The sequence below is a fragment of the Rutidosis leptorrhynchoides genome, chromosome 9 (genome assembly GCF_046630445.1).
Source record: "Rutidosis leptorrhynchoides isolate AG116_Rl617_1_P2 chromosome 9, CSIRO_AGI_Rlap_v1, whole genome shotgun sequence".
NCBI lineage: Eukaryota > Viridiplantae > Streptophyta > Magnoliopsida > Asterales > Asteraceae > Rutidosis > Rutidosis leptorrhynchoides.
In genome coordinates, this window is record NC_092341.1 from 255582578 (window position 1) to 255599993 (window position 17416).

A 17416-nucleotide genomic window follows, 5' to 3' on the forward strand; every position below is an offset into this window, starting at 1 on the left:
ATGAATGATTACTCATATTTTTTGTAATTTTATGAGATATTTCATGCTAGTTTCCAAATGATGGTTCCCACATGTGTTAGGTGACTCACATGGGCTGCTAAGAGCTGATCATTGGAGTATATATACCAATAGTACATACATCTAAAAGCTGTGTATTGTACGAGTACGAATACGGGTGCATACGAGTAGAATTGTTGATGAAACTGAACGAGGATGTAATTGTAAGAATTTTTGTTAAGTAGAAGTATTTTGATTAGTGTCTTGAAGTCTTTCAAAAGTGTATGAATACATATTAAAACACTACATGTATATACATTTTAACTGAGTCGTTAAGTCATCGTTAGTCATTACATGTAAATGTTGTTTTGAAACCTTTAGGCTAACGATCTTGTTGAATGTTGTTAACCCATTATTTATTATAACAAATGAGATGTTAAATTGTTATATTATCATGATATTATGATATATAATATATCTTAGTATGATATATATACAGTTAAATGTCGTTACAACGATAATCGTTACATATATGTCTCGTTTCGAAATCATTAAGTTAGTAGTCTTATTTTTACATATGTATTTCATTGTTAATACACTTAATAATATATTTAATTATCATTTAACATAATTAACCAAGTGTATCAATATCTTAATACGATTCATATGTACCTAGTAAGACGTTGTTATAACGATAATCGTTATATATATCGTTTTCGAGTTTCTTAAATTAATAGTCTCATTTTTCGGTATATAACTCATTGTTAAAATACCTAATGAGATACATACTTATAATAAAATCATGTTAGCTATATATATAACCATATATATGTCATCGTATAGTTTTTACAAGTTTTAACGTTCGTGAATCACCGGTCAACTTGGGTGGTCAATTGTCTATATGAAACCTATTTCAATTAATCAAGTCTTAACAAGTTTGATTGCTTAACATGTTGGAAACACTTAATCATGTAAATAACAATTTCATTCAATATATATATAAACATGGAAAAGTTCGGGTCACTACAGTACCTACCCGTTAAATAAATTTCGTCCCGAAATTTTAAGCAGTTGGAAGTGTTGACGTATCTTCTGGAAATAAATGTGGGTATTTCTTCTTCATCTGATCTTCACGCTCCTAGGTGAACTCGGGTCCTCTACGAGCATTCCATCAAACCTTAACAATCGGTATCTTGTTTTGTTTAAGTCTCTTAACCTCACGATCCATTATTTTGACGGGTTCTTCAATGAATTAAAGTTTTTCATTGATTTGGATTTTGTCCAACGGAATAGTGAGATCTTCTTTAGCAAAACATTTCTTCAAATTTGAGACGTGGAAAGTGTTATGTACAGCCGCGAGTTGTTGAGGTAGCTCCAGTTGGTAAGCTACTGGTCCGACACGATCTATAATCTTGAATGGTCCAATGTACCTTGGATTTAGTTTCCCCCGTTTACCAAATCGAACAACGCCTTTCCAAGGTGAAACCTTAAGCATGACCATTTCTCCAATTTCAAACTCTATATCTTTTCGTTTACTGTCCGCGTAGCTCTTTTGTCGACTCTGGGCGGTTTTCAATCTTTGTTAAATTTGGATGATTTTCTCCGTAGTTTCTTGTATTATCTCTAGACCCGTAATCTGTCTATCCCCCACTTCACTCCAACAAATCGGAGACCTGCACTTTCTACCATAAAGTGCTTCAAACGGTTCCATCTCAATGCTTGAATGGTAGCTGTTGTTGTAGGAAAATTCTGCTAATGGTAGATGTCGATCCCAACTGTTTCCGAAATCAATAACACAAGCTCGTAGCATGTCTTCAAGCATTTGTATCGTTCTTTCACTCTGCCCATCAGTTTGTGGATGATAGGCAGTACTCATGTCTAGACGAGTTCCCAATGCTTGTTGTAATGTCTGCCAGAATCTTGAAATAAATCTGCCATCCCTATCAGAGATAATAGAGATTGGTATTCCATGTCTGGAGACGACTTCCTTCAAATACAGTCGTGCTAACTTCTCCATCTTGTCATCTTCTCTTATTGGTAGGAAGTGTGCTGACTTGGTGAGACGATCAACTATTACCCAAATAGTATCATAACCACTTGCAGTACTTGGCAATTTAGTAATGAAATCCATGGTAATGATTTCCCATTTCCATTCCGGGATTTCAGGTTGTTGTAGTAGACCTGATGGTTTCTGATGTTCAGCTTTGACCTTAGAACACGTCAAACATTCTCCTACATATTTAGCAATATCGGCTTTCATACCTGGCCACCAAAAATATTTCTTAAGATCCTTGTACATCTTCCCCGTTCCAGGATATATTGAGTATCTGGTTTATGAGCTTCTCTAAGTACCATTTCTCTCATATCTCCAAATTTTGGTACCCAAATTCTTTCAGCTCTATACCGAGTTCCGTCTTCCCGAATATTAAGATGCTTCTCCGATCCTTTGGGTATTTCATCCTTTAAATTTCCATCTTTTAAAACTCCTTGTTGCGCCTCCTTTATTTGAGTAGTAAGGTTAGTGTGAATCATTATATTCATAGATTTTACTCGAATGGATTCTCTGTCCTTTCTGCTCAAGGCATCGGCTACCACATTTGCCTTCCCCGGGTGGTAACGAATCTCAAAGTCGTAATCATTCAACAATTCAATCCACCTACGCTGCCTCATATTCAGTTGTTTCTGATTAAATATGTGTTGAAGACTTTTGTGGTCGGTATATATAATACTTTTGACCCCATATAAGTAGTGCCTCCAAGTCTTTAATGCAAAAACAACCGCGCCTAATTCCAAATCATGCGTCGTATAATTTTGTTCGTGAATCTTCAAATGTCTAGACGCATAAGCAATCACCTTCGTTCGTTGCATTAATACACAACCGAGACCTTGCTTTGATGTGTCACAATAAATCACAAAATCATCATTACCTTCAGGCAATGACAATATAGGTGCCGTAGTTAGCTTTTTCTTCAATAACTGAAACGCTTTCTCTTGTTCATCATTCCATTCAAATTTCTTCCCTTTATGCGTTAATGCAGTCAAGGGTTTTGCTATTCTGGAAAAGTCTTGGATGAACCTTCTGTAGTAACTAGCTAGTCTTAAAAACTGGCGTATGTGTTTCGGAGTTTTTGGGGTTTCCCAATTTTCAACAGTTTCTATCTTTGCCGGATCCACCTTAATACCTTATTTGTTCACTATGTGACCGAGGAATTGAACTTCTTCCAACCAAAATGCACACTTTGAAAACTTAGCGTACAATTCTTCCTTCCTCAATACTTCTAACACCTTTCTCAAATGTTCACTGTGTTCTTGGTCATTCTTTGAGTAAATAAGTATGTCATCAATGAAAACAATGACAAACTTGTCAAGATATGGCCCACACACTCGGTTCATAAGGTCCATGAACACAGCTGGTGCGTTAGTCAATCCAAACGGCATAACCATAAACTCGTAATGACCATAACGCGTCCTAAAAGCAGTTTTTGGAATATCATCCTCCTTTACTCGCATTTGATGATATCCAAAACGTAAATCAATCTTCGAATAAACCGACGAGTCTTGTAGTTGATCAAATAAGTCGTCAATTCTCGGCAGTGGATAACGGTTTTTGATGGTAAGTTTGTTCAACTCTCTATAGTTAATACACAACCTAAATGTACCATCCTTCTTCTTGACAAACAAAACAGGAGCTCCCCATGGTGATGTGCTTGGTCGAATGAAACCACGTTCTAATAGTTCTTGCAGTTGGCTTTGTAGTTCTTTCATCTCGCTGGGTGCGAGTCTATAAGGAGCACGAGCTATTGGTGCAGCTCCTGGTACAAGATCTATTTGAAATTCAACAGATCGATGTGGAGGTAGTCCCGGTAATTCTTTCGGAAATACATCGGGAAATTCTTTTGTGACGGGAACATCATTGATGCTCTTTTCTTCAGTTTGTACTTTCTCGACGTGTGCTAGAACAGCATAGCAACCTTTTCTTATTAGTTTTTGTGCCTTCAAATTACTAATAAGATGTAGCTTCATGTTGCCCTTTTCTCCGTACACCATTAAGGGTTCTCCTTCTTCTCGTACAATGCGAATTGCATTTTTATAACATACGATCTCTGCTTTCACCTTCTTCAGCTAGTCCATGACAACTATTACATCAAAACTCCCTAACTCTACTGGTATCAAATCAATCTTAAATATTTCGCTACCCAGTTTAATTTCTCGATTCCGGCATATATTATCTGCTGAAATTAATTTACCGTTTGCTAATTCGAGTAAAAATTTACTATCCAACGGCGTCAATGGACAACTTAATTTAACACAAAAATCTCTACTCATATAGCTTCTATCCGCACCCGAATCAAATAAAACGTAAGAAGATTTATTGTCAATAAGAAACGTACCCGTAACAAGCTCCGGGTCTTCCTGTGCCTCTGCCGCATTAATATTGAAAACTCTTCCGCGGCCTTGTCCATTCGTGTTCTCCTGGTTCGGGCAATTTCGAATAATGTGGCCCGGTTTTCCACATTTATAACAAACTACATTGGCATAACTTGCTCCGACACTACTTGCTCCGCCATTACTCGTTCCGACACCATTTGTTCCTTTCGTTCTGTTAACCCCTGGTCCGTAGACCTCACACTTCGCCGCGCTATGACCATTTCTTTTACACCTGTTGCAAAATTTGGTGCAGAACCCCGAGTGATACTTTTCACACCTTTGGCATAGCTGCTTCTGATTGTTGTTGTTGTTGCGGTTGTTATTGTTGTTGGGATGATTGTTGTAGTTGTTGTTGTTGTTGTTGTTGTTGTTGTTGTTTTTGGGACGTTTGTTGTAGTTGCGATTGATGTTGCGATTGTTGGGATAATTGTTGCGATTATTATTGTAATTGCTGTTGTTGTTGTATTGGTGATTCTTATCACCGTTTTCCTCCCACTTTCTTTTGACTTGCTTCACATTGGCCTCTTCAGCCGTCTGTTCTTTAATTCTTTCCTCAATCTGGTTTACTAGTTTGTGAGCCATTCTACATGCCTGTTGTATGGAGGCGGGCTCGTGTGAACTTATATCTTCTTGGATTCTTTCCGGTAATCCTTTCACAAACGCGTCAATCTTCTCTTCCTCATCTTCGAACGCTCCCGGACACAATAGGCACAATTCTGTGAATCGTCTTTCGTACGTGGTAATATCAAATCCTTGGGTTCGTAACCCTCTAAGTTCTGTCTTGAGCTTATTGACCTCGGTTCTGGGACGGTACTTCTCGTTCATCAAGTGCTTGAATGCTGACCACGGTAGTGCGTACGCATCATCTTGTCCCACTTGCTCTAGATAGGTATTCCACCATGTTAACGCAGAACCTGTGAAGGTATGCGTAGCATACTTCACTTTGTCCTCTTCAGTACACTTACTTATGGCAAACACTGATTCGACCTTCTCGTTCCACCGTTTCAATCCAATCAGTCCTTTGGTTCCATCAAATTCCAAAGGTTTACAGGCAGTGAATTCTTTGTAGGTGCATCCTACACGATTTCATGTACGGCTAGATCCAAGGTTATTGTTGGTATGTAGCGCAGCCTATACTGCGGCTATGTTTGAAGCTAGAAAAGTACGGAATTCCTCTTCATTCATATTCATGGTGTGTCGAGTAGTCGGTGCCATTTCCTTCAAAATAGTCAAATGGAACAAGTTAATCATACAGAATATTAAGAGTAGTTAATAGTATTTCGTAGCATAATATGAACTCATTTATAAAAGCTTTTTCTTCATATTAGCGTTTTATAAGTTTATATTCGGGTAGTACCTACCCGTTAAGTTCATACTTAGTAGCTAATATACAATTCAACTACTACAATTCTATATGAAAAACTGATTATAATAATATTTCGCGTTCAAACTTTTATACAATATTTTACAAACTTACAATACCGCTTATTTTACATAAAGCATGAAATATAGCACACAATAACTTTGATACAAGATAGTTGTGAAGATAATTCTAGCTAGTACACAAGTCGTTCAGCAAAGGCAATAAAGACACGTAATTCATACGTCCAGAAACAAGTCATGCATTCTAGTTTTACTAGGACTACTTCCCATCCTTGCTCTTGTGGAACATAACCATTATGGCCGTTGATAAGACAGCGTGTTGTAACGTCGTCAAAGGGACGAGGTTTACGTAATGACCAACAGTCTCGTAATAACCTAAAAACCTCATTTCTTACCCCAATTAGCGACTCCATCACTTGTGGGAACGTTTTGTTTAATAGTTGTAGCCCGATGTTCTTTTTCTCACTTTGGTGAGAAGCGAACATTACTAACCCGTAAGCATAGCATTCTTCTTTATGTTGCATGTTAGCCGCTTTTTCTAAATCATGAAGTCCTATATTCGGATATATTGAGTCAAAATAATTTCTTAACCCGTTGCGTAAAATAGCATTTGGGTTCCCCGCAATATATGCGTCAAAGTAAATACATCGTAACTTATGGGTTTCCCAATGTGATATCCCCCATCTTTCAAACGAAAATCTCTTATAAACCAAGACATTCTTGGAACATTCTTCGAATCTTACAAACTGATTTTGCCGTAAATAGTTGTGCCGAAGAATTCTGACCTACTCTAGACAAGATTTCATCAATCATGTCTCCGGGTAGGTCTCTTAAAATATTGGGTTGTCTATCCATTTTGTATTTTTATACTGTAAATAGACAAGAGTTAGATTCATAAAAAAATATACTTATTAATACAAGCAATTTTTACATATATCATAAAGCATAAGCACACTATATTACATATATTACACCACACGAATACAACTATCTTATTCTGACTCGCTCGTTTCTTCTTCTTCGGTTTGGTTCGTTTTGCCAAGTTTCTAGGGATATATGATGTTCCCCTAATACGAGCTGTCATTTTCCACAACGGTTTAGAAAAACCTGGTGGTTTAGAGGTTCCCGGGTCATTGTTACAACTTAAGGGCTTCGGGGGTTGACGATACATATAAAGTTCACCGGGGTTGGAATTAGATTTCTCTATTTTTATGCCCTTTCCCTTATTATTTTCTTTTGCCTTTTTAAATTCAGTTGGGGTAATTTCTATAACATCATCGGAATTCTCGTCGGAATCCGATTCACCGGAGAATTGGTAATCCTCCCAATATTTTGCTTCCTTGGCGAAAACACCATTGACCATAATTAACCTTGGTCGGTTGGTTGAGGATTTTCTTTTACTTAACCGTTTTATTATTTCCCCCACCGGTTCTATTTCCTCCTCCGGTTCCTCCTCTTCCGGTTCTGATTCTTCTTCCGGTTCTGATTCTTCTTCCGGTTCTGATTCTTCTTCCGGTTCTTCTTCGGGAACTTGTGAATCAGTCCAATATATATTCGACTCTTCGTTATTATTAGGTGAGTCAATGGGATTTGTGCTAGAGGTAGACATCTATCACACAATATCAAACATGTTAAGAGATTAATATATCACATAATATATACATGTTAATAATATATAGTTTCCAACAAAAATGTTAAGCAATCATTTTTAAAGAAAACACGATCAAAGTCCAGACTCACTAATGCATCCTAACAAACTCGATAAGACACACTAAAGCAAATTTTCTGGTTCTCTAAGACCAACGCTCGGATACCAACTGAAATGTCCCGTTCTTATTGATTAAAAACGTTCCATATTAATTGATTTCATTGCGAGGTTTTGACCTCTATATGAGATGTTTTTCAAAGACTGCATTCATTTTTAAAACAAACCATAACCTTTATTTCATAAATAAAGGTTTAAAATTTTTTACGTAGATTATCAAATAATGATAATCTAAAATATCCTGTTTACACACGACCATTACATAATGGTTTACAATACAAATATGTTACATCGAAATCAGTTTCTTGAATGCAGTTTTTACACAATATCATACAAACATGGACTCCAAATCTTGTCCTTATTTTAGTATGCAACAGCGGAAGCTCTTAGTATTCACCTGAGAATAAACAAGCTTTAAACGTCAACAAAAATGTTGGTGAGTTATAGGTTTAACCTATATATATCAAATCGTAACAATAGACCACAAGATTTCATATTTCAATACACATCCCATACATAGAGATAAAAATCATTCATATGGATTGAACACCTGGCAACCGACATTCACAATATGCATATAAGAATATCCCCATCATTCCGGGATCCTCCTTCGGACATGATATAAATTTCGAAGTACTAAAGCATCCGGTACTTTGGATGGGGCTTGTTGGGCCCGATAGATCTATCTTTAGAGTTCGCGTCAATTAGGGTGTCTGTTCCCTAATTCTTAGATTACCAGACTTAATAAAAAGGGGCATATTCGATTTTGATAATTCAACCATATAATGTAGTTTCGATTACTTGTGTCTATTTCGTAAAACATTTATAAAAACAGCGCATGTATTCTCAGCCCAAAAATATAAAGGGTAAAAAGGCAAATGAAACTCACTTTCACAGATTTTTACTTCGTCGGGAAGTAAGACTTGGCCACTGGTTGATTCACGAACCTATAACAATATATACATATATATCAAAGTATGTTCAAAATATATTTACAACACTTTTAATATATTTTGATGTTTTAAGTTTATTAAGTTAGCTGTCCTCGTTAGTAACCTACAACTAGTTGTCCACAGTTAGATTGTACAGAAATAAATCGATAAATATTATCTTGAATCAATCCACGACCCAGTGTATACATATCTCAGTATTGATCACAACTCAAACTATATATATTTTGGAATCAACCTCAACCCTGTATAGCTAACTCCAACATTCACATATAGAGTGTCTATGGTTGTTCCGAAATATATATAGATGTGTCGACATGATAGGTCGAAACATTGTATACGTGTCTATGGTATCTCAAGATTACATAATATACAATACAAGTTGATTAAGTTATGGTTGGAATAGATGTTTTACCAATTTTCAAGTAGCTAAAATGAGAAAAATTATCCAATCTTGTTTTACCCATAACTTCTTCATTTTAAATCCGTTTTGAGTGAATCAAATTGCTATGGTTTCATATTGAACTCTATTTTATGAATATAAATAGAAAAAGTATACATTTATAGTCGAAAAAATAAGTTACAAGTCATTTTTGTAAAGGTATTCATTTCAGTCGAAAGAACGACGTCTAGATGACCATTTTAGAAACATACTTCCACTTTGAGTTTAACTAATTTTTAGATATAGTTTCATGTTCATAATAAAAATTATTTTCCCAGAATAACAACTTTTAAATCAAAGTTTATCATAGTTTTTAATTAACTAACCCAAAACAGCCCGCGGTGTTACTACGACGGCGTAAATCCGGTTTTACGGTGTTTTTCGTGTTTCCAGGTTTTAAATCATTAAGTTAGCATATCATATAGATATAGAACATGTGTTTAGTTGATTTTAAAATTCAAGTTAGAAGGATTAACTTTTATTTGCGAACAAGTTTAGAATTAACTAAACTATGTTCTAGTGATTACAAGTTTAAACCTTCGAATAAGATAGCTTTATATGTATGAATCAAATGATGTTATGAACATCATTACTACCTCAAGTTCCTTGGATAAACCTACTGGAAATGAGAAAAATGGATCTAGCTTCAAAGGATCCTTGGATGGCTTGAAAGTTCTTGAAGCAGAATCATGACACGAAAACAATTTCAAGTAAGATTTCCACTCGAAATAAGATTGTTATAGTTATAGAAATTGAATTAAAGTTTGAATATGATTATTACCTTGTATTAGAAAGATAACCTACTATAAGTAACAAAGGTTTCTTGATCTTGGATGATTACTTGGAATGGATTTAGAAAACTTGGAAGTAAACTTGCAATCTTGGAAGTATTCTTGATTTTATGAAACTAGAACTTTTGGAATTTATGAAGAACACTTAGAACTTGAAGATAGAACTTGAGAGAGATCAATTAGATGAAGAAAATTGAAGAATGAAAGTGTTTGTAGGTGTTTTTGGTCGTTGGTGTATGGATTAGATATAAAGGATATGTAATTTTGTTTTCATGTAAATAAGTCATGAATGATTACTCATATTTTTTGTAATTTTATGAGATATTTCATGCTAGATGCCAAATGATGGTTCCCACATGTATTAGGTGACTCACATGGGCTGCTAAGAGCTGATCATTGGAGTGTATATACCAATAGTACATACATCTAAAAGCTGTGTATTGTACGAGTACGAATACGGGTGCATACGAGTAGAATTGTTGATGAAACTGAACGAGAATGTAATTGTAAGCATTTTTGTTAAGTAGAAGTATTTTGATAAGTGTCTTAAAGTCTTTCAAAAGTGTATGAATACATATTAAAACACTACATGTATATACATTTTAACTGAGTCGTTAAGTCATCGTTAGTCGTTACATGTAAATGTTGTTTTGAAACCTTTAGGTTAACGATCTTGTTGAATGTTGTTAACCCATTATTTATTATAACAAATGAGATGTTAAATTGTTATATTATCATGATATTATGATATATAATATACCTTAGTATGATATATATACAGTTAAATGTCGTTACAACGATAATCGTTACATATATGTCTCGTTTCGAAATCATTAAGTTAGTAGTCTTATTTTTACATATGTATTTAATTGTTAATACACTTAATAATATATTTACTTATCATTTAACATAATTAACCAAGTATATCAATATCTTAATATGATTCATATGTACCTAGTAAGACGTTGTTATAACGATAATCGTTATATATATCATTTTCGAGTTTCTTAAATTAATAGTCTCATTTTTATGTATATAACTCATTGTTAAAATACCTAATGAGATACATACTTATAATAAAATCTTGTTAACTATATATATAACCATATATATGTCATCGTATAGTTTTTACAAGTTTTAACGTTCGTGAATCACCGGTCTACTTGGGTGGTCAATTGTCTATATGAAACCTATTTCAATTAATCAAGTCTTAACAAGTTTGATTGCTTAACATGTTGGAAACACTTAATCATGTAAATAACAATTTCATTCAATATATATATAAACATGGAAAAGTTCGGGTCACTACAAACTGAAATGCCCCGTTCATACTAATTATAAACGTTTCATATTAATTGGTTTCTTTGCGAGGTTTTGACCTCTATATGAGACGTTTTTCAAATCTTGCATTCGTTTTTTAAAAAAAAAACAACCATAATCTTTATTATTGAATAAAGGTCTTAATGACATAATTTAGATTGTCTATCAAAGAAAATCTCCTCAAATAAATAAGTTTTTACACAACCCATTACAATATGATCAAATATATTACAACAAATACTCTGAATGCAAGTTTAAACAATATAAACAATTATGCCGACTCCAAATCTTGACCTTGGGTTGACATACGATAGCGGAAGTGTTTTTAATATTCACCTGAGATTAAACATGCTTAAAATGTCAACAAAAATGTTGGTGAGTCATAGGTTTATTTTCTATATAATAATCATAATATTTAATAAGCCACAAGATTTCATTTAATTAAATGCGCAAGATCATTACAACTGCAAAAATCATTCATACGATGAGTCGCCCGGTAACCAACCTTAACATAGAGCGCTTATGATATCTGGCATCATACATTCCACTATTCAAATGTATGACAAGAACCCTTCGAAGTACTAAAGTATTTCCACTATTCGAAAATGGGGGTGGTTGGTGCCCGTAGATCTACCTTTAGGATTCGCGTCAATTAGTGTTTTTCACTAATTCTTAGGTTACCAAGCATAATAATAATAAGTACAGATATCAGGTATAATAAAACAATCGTAGAATGTAGTTCCATGAACTTGTGCTTATTTTGTAAAACATTTATAAGTTTTGCATGTATTCTCATCCCAAAATAATTTAGATAGTAAAAATGGGACTATAACTCACTTGTGATGATTTCCGAATAGATGGTGGTAAGACTTGGCCTTTGACAAATTCACGAACCTAATAATAATATTCTTGTGTCAAGATATATATATATAATTAATATTCAATACTTATGATACTTGTGATAATTTTAATTGTCCATTGTTAGTAGTCCAACGTTCGTAGTCCAATAGTCCAACAGTATGAATATATATATATATATATATATATATATATATATATATATATATATATATATATATAAATGCGTATATTATGTTAGAATTCACTAACACTATAATATATTGTCTTAATATAATAAGACACATAATATGTATATTTTCTGAAGCAATCCGCGACCCATTGTATACATGTCTCAGGCTCGATCACAACTCAAAGTATATAATATTTTGGAATCCACTTCGACCCACAGCTAACTCGAAATTACTGCCAATGGTGTCTTATAGTTCGTTCCAATAATATATATAGAAGAAATCAAAATCATATGTCAAAATGCTGTATACGGATCCACGGTGATCAAGTCATATATATATATATATATATATATATATATATATATATATATATATATATATATATATATATATATATATATATATATATATATATATATATATATATATATATATATATATATGGTGCCTTACGATCTTTATTAAGACTATAATATATTGTCGTAGAACTTAATCACGACTATTATAAATTGTATTTCCATAAGTTCGGGAACAAGACATGTATAAATACATGTAGGATACAAGGTAATTTAGCTAGGATAAGGTTAGCATCCATTTTTATTAATCAAAACCGTAGCTAAAAACAAACAAAAATATCCAATTTTGTTTTACCCATAATTTCTTCGTTACAAATCTGTTTTGAGTGATTCGACTTGCCATGGTTTTGTATCGAACCGTTATTTATTAATCTAAACAGAAAAAGTATATATTTATGGTTGAAAATACAACTTAGGTGTCAAATACAAGAAGATAGTCATATCCGTCGTAAGAACGACATCTTGATGACCCTTTTGAAAAACATACTTCCAATTAGAGTTTAACCATGGATTTTGGATATATTTTATATCCATATAAAATTCAATTTTTCACCAAACGAAATCTTTTAATTCAAAGTTTAAGATAGGTTTTTAAAATTAAACCCGAAACAGCCCCCGTTCGACTAAGACGGCGTATATTCGATTTTAAGGTGTTCTTCGTGTTTACAAGTTTTATATCCTTATGTTAGCTTGACATACTGTCATAATACATGTGTTGAAGTATTTTAAAAGTCAAGTTAGAAGGATTAAGTTTGTTTGCAAACAAGTTTAGAATTAACTAAACTATGTTCTAGTTGTTGTAAGTTATAACCTCATAATAAGATAGCTATATGGATATGAATCGAAAAAGATTATGAATAAGGTGACTACCTCAAATTAAATGAACAAAGTTGCTGAGAAAATAAGATGATAATCTTGTGATCAAAGATATCCTTGATGGCTTGTAATCCTTGGAGTGGAATCATAGAATGAACAAAAGTTCGAATAAGATTTCTATCTTGAATTAAGATAGTTATAAGTATATGAATTGAACCAAAGCTTATATATGATTCTTACCTTGATAAAGAGTACTTGAAGTATGTGTGTTTAAAGAGTGTTTAAAGAGTAAGAAATGGAGAGAATACTTGGAGTTCTTGTATGTGAGTATTATGAGAGTGATGGTAAGTTAAATAGCTGATATGAATGAGTAAAAAGAGTGTTAAAAGTCATGGTTCATGCATATGGTTAAGAGACTTTTTCAAAATTTGGAATATAGCATAATAATGCAAACTAGAAGTTAAATGTTGGTTCCCACAAGTCTCCATCATGTTTATCCTTGTCTTGTGACTCATAGGGCTGCTAAGGAGGCTATAATTGGTATTTCATATTGGTATATACTCATAGTATTTAAGTATGGAAGCTGGGTATGATACGGGTGTAAATACCGAATGAATACGAATAGAATTCTTGATGGAATTGAATGAGATTATGAGTATAGCTATCTTTGTTGAGTATAAGTATGTTAGTATATATGTTTAAGTCCTTCAAAAGTGTATTAATACATATTAATACAATACATATACATACATTTTAATTTAGAAGTTATTACAACGTTAATCGTTATATATATATATATATATATATATATATATATATATATATATATATATATATATGTATATAATCTTGAAGTCTTTAAGTTAGTAATCTCATTTTATGTATATAACCAATTGTTATTATATTTAATGAGATACTTAAATATCATTTTATCAAATCATAAGTATATATATATATATATCCATATATACATCATTATATAATTATTTCGAGTTATGACGGTCGTGAATCGTCAGACAAACTGGGTGGCCAAACAATTGTATAAAATTCATTTCAAATAACCAAACCTTAATGAGTTTGATTGCTTAACATGTTGGAAACATTAATTATGTAAATATTAATCTTCTATATATTAGCGGAAAAATCCGGGTCGTTACACAATGTAACTCGGTTGATATATCAAATATGTCTCACATTAATTAACTGTCGTAGATTGTGGACTGATCTAGATTACGTGTTATTCGTGTTTTACCACCACCAATAATATGCATGACAAAATTTTCATTCTGTTATAATGTTGGTACTAAAGTGTTCTAGGTGGATGAAGTACCATTTTCAAGAACAATGTAAACACCACCGGCGCTTGATTTGAGTGGTATGGGGTGAGATCCAACCTAGGGTACTGTCAACCCAATTCTCACTCTAAATAGGGAGTTTCCAACCTTTGATGGTACTGCCAACATCGTCGCAATTTTGTACTTACAAATGAGAGCATTTGATGTCGATATCACCGTTAAAAAAAACAACGTAAACAACTTATTGGATTGAAGAAGTGAATGAAAATTGCATAGAGACGGTTTTATTGAATTAATACAAACCACAAGAAACATTTATAAGATTTTTACATTACATAAAACATTATTTGCCCACAAAAATCACATAAAGTTTTATCTGAAAATGTTTTGATTTATCTCAAACATCAAAAGTTGAACCTGTATGGTCTACTTACTTAGTCCTAGTTCCACAAAACACATATATGTACTATTACTTGGTAACGTGTTTTCACCGCATATATCCACATAAAGTACGCTCAGGTCAAAATTTTACGTTGCTACAAGATGGGTTCAGGGATTGCAGTCAGCCGCTTCCTCTGTAGTATTATATTGTGACATGTGAGTACATAACTATGATATTAATTAAACGGGTGATAACATAAATCTAATAACCATCAAACTCTTAAATCTAAATCAGACTTTTCCAGTTAATGATCCCTAGAATCGAGTGCATGTTGTGAAGCTCATGTGCTGCTCATGTGCACATTCAAGTCATGTGCAGAACATGTGCAATGTGCAGTATAATTCAAATCATGGAATAGGCGGGAGAATTTGTTGATAACAGATTCTTCAACAGAATCGTCCAACTGAATTAGAGATTGTTGTTGTTATATAGTTAGGATGTTCAATCGATTAGTTAGGCATTCAATTGTATTTCCTTTTCCCAAATTGTATTCTAATTTTTGTTATCAATAAAACCCTAATTTCAACTCTCGAAGCTTGTTCTTAATTGAAGTTTCTAGATTGAGATTGAGTAGTTCTTCGATTCATTCTGAATTCAAGAATTACATAACAAATTTGTGATGCCCCGTACAAAACCATCGTGTACGAATCATCAACAACAGGATCATTACAAGGTCAAATACTATATGCGGTTTCAAAAGAAGTTTGCATTCATGAATAAAGGTGATGTCTTAACCAACATCAAATATCTTACAACAAAAGTATGCTTCAATGAACAGAAGCAATTAGTAATAGTACGTGACCCGATGGCCGTTACAAATCATTGTTTCAAAATGTAACATAGTTTGAATGCAAATAAAACGTTTCATGCGGTGACAACTCTAACAAGCGCAGCGGGTGTCTACAAGGCATGACTAGTACAACAGCGGAAGCAAGCAAACCTTAAGCACCTGAGAAAAACATGCTCAAAAATGTCAACACAAAGGTTGGTGAGCTATAGTTAAAGTATAACAGTAATGTAAGGTAGGCCACGAGATTTCAGTGCTTCAACAGCGTTTCAAAACAGTATGAAAAGTATATGTATAACCGTGGGCACTTGGTAACTAAATTAACGTTTATCACCCCCTAAAAGTACACTTGGCGAGTGCATATGTTTACGAAGTATTAAACACCCGTTAAATGATAGCGCTACTAGCCCGAGTGGGGATGTCAAACCCTATGGATCCATATCTAAGATTTGCGTTCACCGGTTCAAAGACCAATGACTAAACGTTACCGAGCTAAGGGGAAAGTTTATGCCGTTGTATAACCCACACATATATAAAGTTTAAGTACTCATGCCTAGTATGTAAAACATAAAATGCGCATGTATTCTCAGTTCCCAAAATAGTTAAAGTAAAAAGGGATGCTATAACTCATAGTGGAAAAGTAGTAGTAAAGTTGACTCGGGAAAAGTAAGCAAGTACGTTTGTCCAAAAGGTCCTCAACCTAAGTCAAAAGTTACTAAGTCAGTAAATCGTCCCAATAGGTTTAAATGTATGTAAATTAGGTCTTAAGTATCATCATCATCATTCATCATCAAACAAAAAGTATAAAGTAAGCTTCATTCTAGAAAAGAGTTTAAAACAAAGGCTGATTTCGATCAGTCGCCACGGCCTCTATACAAACTGAATTGAGGTGGGACCAGTGGACATGGCTCCGTATATGAGTCCTTTAGTTGATGTAAAAATTCCAGAACCAAACTCGTCTTTGTTTGACCGTGGCGACGGTTTAAGTGCGAGTAGGTCGGAATTTTCAGCACAACGTTAAAAGGACATAGTGACGTTCGGAGGGCCATAGATCCTAAACCGTAACTCGGATTAAGACGAGTCTTAACCAAAAAATTATCTACTCGAACAGGGATAACTGAAAAGAAACTTTACAGTAGCCCAGGTATTTTGATCAGACCCAAAAATGGTAGGTTTAGTGTTCCGGTGGGTTCTTGGTGCTCGATGCTCATCACGGTTCTCATCCTTGATGCATATAGCTTCAAGTGTACAACTCGTTGATGTGTTTGCATCATACTTACCAAGTTTTGACCATCATAACACAAGTATAAGTCTAAGAAAAGTAGCACAACTCAATTAAGTGTTGCAAGTAGTTTGATGAACCAAAGTTACATCAAGATCTTAGATCCGACACATACATGAACTCTAAAAGTAATATTAAGCTACAAACTTGAAAGTAAACTAAATAATCAAGATCTTAAGTTGTAGAACATAGTTCTTAGTTAGATCTTGAAGATCCAAGACCCAAAAGTCTAGATCTAAAGTTACTAAGTTAAATCCTAAGTTATAACACTTGAATCTTTACTTTAATGAAACCATAAGTTATGAAACTTAGATTCTCATCTTGTAAAGTG